This window comes from Triticum aestivum, chromosome 7D, assembly GCF_018294505.1.
Source record: "Triticum aestivum cultivar Chinese Spring chromosome 7D, IWGSC CS RefSeq v2.1, whole genome shotgun sequence".
NCBI classification, from domain to species: Eukaryota; Viridiplantae; Streptophyta; class Magnoliopsida; order Poales; family Poaceae; genus Triticum; species Triticum aestivum.
In genome coordinates, this window is record NC_057814.1 from 449,539,239 (window position 1) to 449,546,818 (window position 7,580).

Sequence of the window (7,580 nt, forward strand, 5' to 3'; positions counted from 1 at the left end):
TTCACCAGGGTCTTCCTTTGAAAAACTCCTTTCAAACACTCCTTTATGCTTTCCAGAAAATTTTACATTATTTCTGATCAACAATATGTCATTCACATATACTTATCAGAAATGTTGTAGTGCTCCCACTCACTTTCTTGTAAAGACAGGCTTCTCCAAAAGTCTGTATAAAACCATATGCTTTGATCACACTATCAAAGCATATATTCCAACTCCGAGAGGCTTGCACCAGTCCATAAATGGATCGCTGGAGCTTGTACACTTTGTTAGTACATTTAGGATCGACAAAACCTTCTTCTTGCATCATATAACACTCTTCTTTAAGAAATCCATTAAAGAATGCAGTTTTGACATCCATTTGCCAGATTTCATAAAATGTGGCAATTGCTAACATGATTCGGACAGACTTAAGCATCGCTACGAGTGAGAAAATCTCATCGTAGTCAACACCTTGAACTTGTCGGAAACTTTTTGCGACAATTCAAGCTTTGTAGATAGTAACACTACTATCAGCGTCCGTTTTCCTCTTGAAGATTGATACGTCTCCAACGTATCTATAATTTTTGATTGTTCCATGCTATATTATATTCTGTTTTGGACATTAATGGGCTTTATTATACACTTTTATATTATTTTTGGGACTAACCTATTAACCGGAGGCCCAGCCCAGAATTGTTGTTTTTTGCCTATTTCAGAGTTTCGCTGAAAAAGAATATCAAACGGAGTCCAAACGGAATGAAACCTTCGGGGACATGATTTTCGGAACGAACGTGATCCAGAGGACTTGGACCCTACGTCACGACATCATACAAGAGGGCACGAGGTAGGGGGCGCGCCTACCCCCCTGGGCGCGCCCTCCACCCTCGTGGGGCCCATGTTGCTCCACCGACGTACTTCTTCCTCCTATATATACCTACATACCCCCAAACTACCAGATACGGAGCCAAAAACCTAATTCCACCGCCGCAACCTTCTGTACCCATGAGATCCCATCTTGGGGCCTTTTCCGGAGCTCCGCCGGATGGGGCATCGATCATGGAGGGCTTCTACATCAACACCATAGCCTCTCCGATGATGTGTGAGTAGTTTACCTCAGACCTTCGAGACCATAGTTATTAGCTAGATGGCTTCTTCTCTCTTTTTGGATCTCAATACAATGTTCTCCCCCTCTCTTGTGAACATCTATTCGATGTAATATTCTTTTGCGGTGTGTTTGTTGAGACCGATGAATTGTGGGTTTATGATCAAGTTTATCTATGAACAATATTTGAATCTTCTCTGAATTCTTTTATGTATGATTGGTTATCTTTGCAAGTCTCTTCGAATTATCAGTTTGGTTTGGCCTACTAGATTGATCTTTCTTGCAATGGGAGAAGTGCTTAGCTTTGGGTTCAATCTTGCGGTGTCCTTTCCCAGTGACAGTAGGGGCAGCAAGGCACGTATTGTATTGTTGCCATCGAGGATAACTAGATGGGGTTTATATCATATTGCATGAGTTTATCCCTCTACATCATGTCATCTCACTTAAAGCGTTACTCTGTTCTTATGAACTTAATACTCTAGATGCATGCTGGATAGCGGTCGATGTGTGGAGTAATAGTAGTAGATGCAGGCAGGAGTCGGTCTACTTGTCTCGGACGTGATGCCTATATACATGATCATACTTAGATATTCTCATAACTATGCTCAATTCTGTCAATTGCTCACACTACAAAAAAATACACTTCCATGATGATACGTGTTTGTCACAGTAGGTCGCGTTTTTTGTCATGCATGTACATCCATGACAAATTTATGACAGAATCAAGATAGTCATACCTGTGCTGTCGTAGAAGTGTTCCATGACATTACCAAAATTATCATCACGGAAGTGTCCACTTCCATGACGATAAATCGCGCGTCACGGAAGTGCTTCCGTCAAGGGTGACCGACACGTGGCATCCACCATAACGGAACGTCGTTAAGCTATCGGGTCGGGTTTTGGATCCGATAACCCATTAACTGCCCCGGCCAATGGGGATTTTCCATGTGTAAAATCATCATTGGCTAGAGGAAACACGTGTCGGCTCATCGTTGGGACAGATGTCATCCACTCACTGGACAGAAGGTGCCTATGATACGTCGACACGTGGCACGGCCCAACAGTGGCCCATTCCTGTGAAAAGGCCGGCCCGTTTGACTTGGTCAAAAGCTGGCGAGCCGGCCCATGGAAAGCCTGTTAACGGCCTGTTCGCATATAGCCCATTTACAGCCTGCTAACCCAAGGCCCGTTACGCCCTATCCGAATTAGGCCCAGTAGCGTCATCTGGGCCATCCAATATGATTCCAGCCCGTTTTCACTTCTGGCCCATGTATAGCCCATGACGTCTTTCGGCCCATATGAGGCCCTTTGTAACTCTTGGCCCATTAGCGGCCCGTGCTGAAACTGGCCCATAATGAACAGTGTATTACTTAACACCCATTAGCGGCCCGTGGTGAAACTGGCCCGTAATGAACAGTGTATCACTTTATACCCATTAACGGCCCATTATTCCGTTGGGCCGTTTCCAGCCCAAGTTAACTTTCGGCCTTCCGAGGGCCCATTTATTCTTGGGATCATTTGTAGCATTCGGTTACTTACGGCCCCTTACTGTCATTTTCTGCTTGTGGGCCAAATTCAGCCCATCGTTATAGTCGGCCCGTTTGTGGACCTTTAGTCTGTTGGGCCATTTTCATAGCATCACCAAATACGGCCTATTAACGGCCCGTTATGGTCAGCCCATAAAACGTACGATTTCCATTAAAGACCCATCTACGGCCCATTAAAGGCCCGTACAAGACCCATAAATGAGTCGGCGGCCCATGGATCCTACGAGATGTAGAAGGCCCATGGATCCTACGAGACGTAGAAGGCCCATGGATCCTACGAGACGTACAAGGCCCATGGATCCTACGAGACGTAGAAGGCCCATGGATCCGACGACCCGTGAACGGCCATGGTCGGGTGAGTTGGCCCCCGTTTGAACGATATAGCATATTCAAAGAATTATCCTACTCAATACTATACAACAAAGAGATCAAGGCATAGAAAGGTTGAATAATCCTACACTATACAATAAAGAAATTACAGCCGATTATACCCACTGGGCATTATGGTTCGGCACATGTGATAATAAAGCATACACAAACAGCAAATTACATACACTGGGCAAATACAACTCATACATCATGGACGCGCATCAACTTAACTCCATTTGAACTATAATCTCTTCAGAAAATAGGATTGGCCGGATTCAGATAGCACAAATTTCAGTCTGCAAAATCTCCAATTCCTTCATGGTTACCTCAGTGTCTTGTTTCATTTTTTTGACTCCTGCATCTGATACCTGCATGTCCAGTCTCAACTTGTTGATTATACGTTGACAATCATGTACACGTTGTCTTGCCACCTCTAGTTGATGCTCGAGAACATCAGCACATTCCAATTCCAATCCATAATCATTCGGTAATGGCCATGCCGCACTGCTCGCAGATCTTTGTGTTGATGTCACTTCATCCTGAAATGTTTCTGTAAGTACACATGACTAGGGAAAAAATATAGTTACAACAGTGAAGCGAACAAGACACTATTTTGTACTACATGGCAAAACAGGACTAACAATAATGTTACACGTCACTTTCAAAAAAAATGTTACACGTCATGAAGCATAAGCAGGTGATATTTTAAAAATTATAGAAAAGATAGTCTGTGCAGCCTGCATACAGAAATCCCTCTTAGCTCACCAAAGGAGCATGATGTTGGGGCCCAATCAAAAACACAGACAAGTTACAAATTTAGACAGCATGTTGCGTATAAGTAAGAAAGCATTTGGCCATTCTGTGCCTCAATTAAAGTCTTAGGGAGCATAATGAACAGCAGAGGGTTTCATACAAACATACTACAGCAGGCAAAACTATGCAATCATTAGCGTAGTATAAACTAGATTGTGAGCCTCATGCAATAATAGTTGGTTAATAGACTTGAAAGCTTCAGGCACACTTCGGCAGAGTAATTAAATGGTAAGGCCTTTAATTATGTCAACTAATGGTGATACAAGTACCAAACATCAGGCATGATTATTTGGGCATCTCATTAACTGAGGACAAATAAAACAATTGAAAAGAGAAAATTAACTATGCCTGAAACAAACAAGGAATTGAACTGTTGAGTTGCATACAGTGACTTACCTTAGCAGGTTGAAGAGGCTCAGCGCAACTCCTACTTCTCTTGCAAGGCTCCTTCCTAACATCTTGTACTTGGAAATCCTCAATCTTATCTTCATTGCAATCCCTCTGCAAGGTGACACAAACTAGTTACTCGTCTCCTTGGAAGATAAATATGCATACTTTCCAGTCTGTGAACACAAAAGGATGAGATTATAACAAAACAACACCACATAATGAAACATGCCGCATCTCTTGCACTTGCACACAATGAAATGAGCATTTACTATGTCTGCACTATGTAAAAACTAGGCATACCTTCGAACTGGATCTCCAGGTACTCTTGGAGAGCCTACTGTAGTGTACAGCCAAACCTTTATGTCACCTATGAGTTAGACAAGGCCCCACTACAGCAGCCCTTAGTGTTTAAGTCGTTGACAAGCTCTGTTAGAGTGTTAGGTCAAGAACAACAAGTAATCAAAGCAAACAGTCCTAGTATGGCTGGCTGATGCAAACAAGCAATTGAACAGATGTGTGAGCAAATCTTACATATCAAGAAAAGAAGCAAAGAAGGAGGCTTAAAGACCATCACTTGACTGACCAGATTTAAGGGGCATTTAAACATCATGTGCAAGGTATGAACTAACATAAACATTGCATATTCCAGATTCTACAATGGAATGCACATGTATTAGGTTATGCCATGTATGATGATGCCTAAATGTACAGATAGCAGGCAGGAGTGATTCATCATTGCACGCACAGTTGAATTGCAGGTTAAGGGCCAGTTCGATTCCGCCTTTTCACGGCATATTGCCAAAATAAGCCATAAAAGATGTAAAGAAGTCATTTTTGAGTTATGGGCTTGGGCTTAACTAATTTCGCTTTGGAGGGGGTGTTTCGGGTAGAACCTCACTAAAAATTGAAGGGAAGGGGAATAGTGAAATGACTCTGTTGTCTGCCTATATTACACTCAAAATGCAACTGCTGACGCCCGTGTCACACCTAACCCTCAAGTAAAAACAAACATGCAAGCATTCATGGCCTGCCCGCTTGCATCTCCTCTCCCCTTCCCCTCTACCTCGATCCCCTGCCTGCAGCACTAGGGTTCCTCCAGCGAGCCGTCGCCACTGGTTCCATCTGGCCTAGTCCTCGACGATGCTATGTTCAGCTAGGCTACATGGCCGGCGGGTAGGGGCAAATCTCCCTGGCTGCTCCTCCCTCTGGCGCCGCCCCTCATTCTCATGGTCTCCAGCAGCTGCTCCACTGTGGTACGTCCAACGCACTACTTCGGCGGGCGCTGCACAACTACGACTGATGCCACACTGCGGCAGAAGGCACCTTATTCCCCCTCCCCTCCTCCCAGGCCATGGCCTTGAGGTGCTGTTGAAGGATGAGCTCATCCAACAAGGTGAGGATCTCCTCTGATTTTTTGCCAAATTTTCATTCTGATCCACTATACGATGAATTGCTATGAGCTGCTTCTGCTGCTGCTATATGATGCATTGCTATGAGCTGCTCTTGCTGCTGCTATATGATGAATTGCTATGAGCTGTTGCTGCTGTATGATGAGTTGCTATGAGCTGCTGCTGCTGCTATATGATGAATTGCTATGAGCTACTGCTGCTGCTATATGATGAGTTGCTACAAGCTGCTCCTGCTGCTGCTATATGATGAATTGCTATGAGCTGCTCCTGCTGCTGCTATATGATGAATTGCTATGAGTTGCTCCTACTGCTGCTATATGATGAATTTCTATGAGCTGCTACTGGTATATGATGAATTGCAGACTGCTGCTGCTGTATGATGAGTTGCTATGAGCTGCTGCTGCTATATGATGCTTTCAGGTGGTGCTGCTATACGATAATAACCAGCCACTTGGACCATCGAATTTCAATAAATAATCGTTCTTCATTTAAATGTGGGTCATGCGTTCTTCGTTTAAATTAGGCAATGGGATCTCTATGGAAAACATTGACCAAAGTAGATTGTGCCAAGTAGATGGTATCTTTGTATTTGCATTTTGAGCAAATAGTGATGGTCTATTTTCCTATCATATTAATTACTGCACTGGGTTCAATTTGTGATGTTTGCAAGTCAAATTAATTTCCATATGGGCAGCAAAATGAAAAAAATATAATGCAATCTAGACTTTCCACTGATCATACCAAAGATAAGCTGAAAACGCAATGAAAAGAACTGGTTGGCTTATTACATGGAGCTTATATTCACAGGTGCTTATTTTCTTAGGATAACTCGTAATAACTGTCCCTAAGAAACTTGGCTAATAGAACTGGCATACAAATAACATGTCACGATGATTGCAATGGAGGAGTGACGTACCATAGCACACTGTATAGGCTCACCGCTGCCTCTCCTTTTTTGCGATGTTCCATGAAATTGCAACATACATCTTGTACTTTTTCATTGTGTAACCCTATCTGCAAGCTGACACGGCTAACTTCAGACATCTCTACATGATACTACATTGCATATCCCTTGTGCATATTTAAACCACCAATTAACGATTGTGTGCGTACCATAAACTAGCCATGACTCTGTACGCTGGATTAGCAGGCACTCTAAGGGAGCCTAATGTAGTGCACTGGAATTCCTACATGCCACCTACGATTTTGTGTAATGTACTGCCCCTGTTCCTAAATATATGTCTTTGTAGAGATTCCAGTATGGACCACATACAGATGTATATAGATGCATTTTCGAGTGTAGATTCACTCATTTTGCTCCGTATGTAGCCTATAGTGGAATCTCTAGAAAGACTTATATTTAGGAACGGAGGTACGAGGTAGTATCATGTATGACATCTACATATCTAATTTAGCAGCCAGTAGTAGAAATCATTGTCTGCACAAAGGCATTACTGGTCGAAAATCCTAGCAAAGCACGCTGGCAGGCACAGAACAATACAAGAGAGAGAGACGCGCTTACAAGATCATAGCAATGCCTCAGTCCAGGATCTTGGTTGGCCAAGCTGTTAGATCCAGAAGAAACATTATCCTTGTAGTTTTTGCCAGCTGCATAACAGGTAACAGCGACCGGTTAGTATATTTGAAGTACATCGGGCAGGTGATGCTGGACGGGTTTAAAGGTGACAAGTACCTAGGCCATGGCGGGTGCTTGGCATCTCTCCAGACGGTGGGAATCAGGTTAGAAACGTCGAGGGTGATGACGCTGCGCTGGCTGTCGGGGTCCGGTAAGGAGATCTAGAACCGTCGAGTAGGGTGTTTGTGGAGCGGCTCCGGTAGGGTGGACTACGGTGTGGCGAAGCAGATCTGTGGCCGTGGACGAGGGCATAGGTGAAGCTGCTCCGGTGGTTGCGTTAAGGATGGTGTCGACGACGCGGATCTGTGGCCGTGGACGGGGCGTCAGAAGCTGCT